Consider the following 2,933-nt stretch of genomic DNA (forward strand, 5'->3'; position numbering starts at 1 on the left):
TTTTCACAGGTTAAAGGTAACTGGATGATTGACATTGATAAACAGTTTGATGGTCAGTTGTGGTCTGTTTCCTAATTAAGAGATAAAAGATCTGGAGATGATTCTGGATGTTATTGAGTTTGTATTTCAGTAACAGTTCAGGATGTGGAGGGTCACACAGTTACTTTTTATTTTACAGTAAGTCATTACTGCCCATGATATTTTTAAACATAATTATAATTCAAGACACAAAACATGGCTGCAAAATAATAACAGAATCAAAAGTTTTTCCTTTCATTGTAATTTAACTGCCTCTCTATATACAGTACACTTGTGTATCGTATTGTTGTAAGCTTCAGTGTTTAGATTTTATTTTGAAAATGTTTTAGCTAAACTAGATAAACTAGATAATTTCTGTATTTTTTCCAGGTGCTTCAGGAATAAAGTGTCTGCACCCACAGTTTATGGTCCTGTTTCTTCTATCAGTTACTCTTTCACTTCTTCTTGAAGAGACCTGACTATCATCTAGAGCTTTGGTGCACAAGATTGTGTATTTTCTCCTCTACCTTTAGTAGTGGAGGAGTTATATCTGTTTTTGTGTTGTTCTGTTGTTTACCTACTTGAACAACCACCTGTCTGTCCTGCAGTCTGTGTCACCTGTTACTACTTTCCCCTTCATAGACTGGGACCTTGACGTGGTGATGGGGCTTGTGTACTTCAGTGAACCTCAGGGCTATGTCATCAGGAACCAAATGTTCCTATTAGGGCCACCCATGTTGAACAGACCTGAGGGGAGGAGTCAGACAAAATTCAGTCCTAATAACTTCTTAAACAAAGTACAGGAAAGACAGAAAAGAAATGCCCTCTGACCACTTTAGAGGAACCAGCTTAGAAAGTGTTCTCATATAAACAACAGATCAATACAAAATGCTGATTTGCAGGTGATTTACTGTCCTGATCAAATACAATCAAGAATTTAATATGCTGTTTTTAAGTAGGCAACTTTTAGGGAGAATGATGGGGAGATGATGGGGAGAAAGATCGTGAAGGACTGAGGAGTGTGTTCACTTCTTCCAGGAATTCTCCTAGAGGCTTTAGAAACTTCATGGAATTGAGTAGAGATTAAAGGTTAAATGAGACAAGGTAAGACAGTAGACCTTTATCTACACCCCTCTAGTGGTGATTGAGAGAAAGTATAGACAGAGTATAGAGCAGCTAGTGTAGCAGTGTTCTGTGTGGATATCCAGCCTCAGTTACAGCCAGAAAATCAGAGGGAGGTTAAAACCAGCTTCCCTTATGGCTGACTGGCAATACCAGTCTGTCCTGTTCTGTTGTTTTCTTAAATCATATTTTAATATCTGGCAGACTGGAACAGTCCTTCACGATCACTCTCCCTATACTCACTAAAACCAACTTCCAGCATCTCCCCTTCAAACTCTTAATAACCCTTCTGTATGCAACTTAACCTGTAAAAAAAAAAAATAAATAAAATATAATAAAAAGAACACTGCTTTTAATGATCCTATGTCTGTGTGTGTGTGTGTGGGGGGGGGGGGTATTAATGTATAGTCTTATTGCCATTTATTACCTGAGAGTGTGTTTGTGTCACATAAGACACAATATGAAAGTTTAATGTTAGTGCAACCCGCAAGTTTGATATGTATGGCACTTTACAGTGTTGAATGTGGAGCTGAACGAACCTACCAATCAAGGTGGGGTATATGCTCTCATGTTGTGTGTGTGTATATATATAGACATGCCAATGGCACTTATAGAGTTAATATGAGGTCTCTCTCTCTCTGACAAAATAAATCAAAGTGATGTGTACACGGCACCACGACGTGTCTTATTTGCACAGAGAAAGTTACGGTGCACAAGGAATACAATTTGAAACGTCATTACACAACTAGACATGCTGAGGAGTGTGCAAAATACCAGGGAGATGAGAGAGCCAACCGGGTTGTCAATCGTAAAACATGTCTACTGATGCAACAAGATTTCTTCAAGAAAGCAACCGAAGAGAATAATGCAGCAGTCGAAGCTTAGCTACGGGGTTAGTGAGATGCATGGGCGAGGCTAGCCCCTAAAACTTGGAGTAAGAAATGTTTGTTATTCTAAAATTTTTGTTCGTCTCTTACAATGTTAAATAATGTCCAAAACATACTCCGTAGTTTGTGGTTCAAAATGTATGTGTTAAGGATGAAAATGAAAACATTTACGGACTATTTTATTCCAGCGGGTCGCCGCCGCTGTGGTGTAGCACAGGACGTGAGTGACTCGTCCATAGTCATAAACGGAGAGAAGTAGCGCCGGTTACAATGTTCTTCCGCAAGACGCATGCAGTTGTGTTTATTAACTACTAGAGCATGAAACAAAAACCGCAGCGCGACAAATAAACTGTGTACCTGTGGAGTGTGTACGTGTGTCTCTGTTGGTAAAGTTTATCGTTAATCTGATAGATGGTCATTTGTAAATAATTTACAGAAGATGAATTACATTTTGTTGTCCAAGTCCCTGTTACTTTGTTCAATGACAATAAAGTTGAATCTAATCTAACTAATCTGATGACTGTTGATACAAAAGGAGGCACATTGAGTTAACGGTCAGGAAAAGCAGCTGAGTGAAGAAGGTTTTGTGTTTGTTACAGGGGGCTGTGTGTCTGTGTGAACTCTCACAATTAAACTGGTGTTCTGAAAAGGTCTCAAAAAGAAAAATCTGGATTTTGGAGTTAGTTGAATCAATGTTAAAATGCTAAAGTTATATTCAATAGACATATTTTTTGTTTTTGTGTGAAAAGAGGGTGGGTGGTGGCAGTGGGGCTCATTGGGTGCTCAGCACCCCTAAAGCTCTGACCCTAGAATCGCCCCTGGTGAGATGATTGATAAAGCAGGAAAGCCATTCACAGAAGGTTAAAGAACTGTTAAGATAGACATTTGAATCTGAATACAGCAGAT

Source organism: Tachysurus vachellii, chromosome 14, assembly GCF_030014155.1.
Source record: "Tachysurus vachellii isolate PV-2020 chromosome 14, HZAU_Pvac_v1, whole genome shotgun sequence".
NCBI classification, from domain to species: Eukaryota; Metazoa; Chordata; class Actinopteri; order Siluriformes; family Bagridae; genus Tachysurus; species Tachysurus vachellii.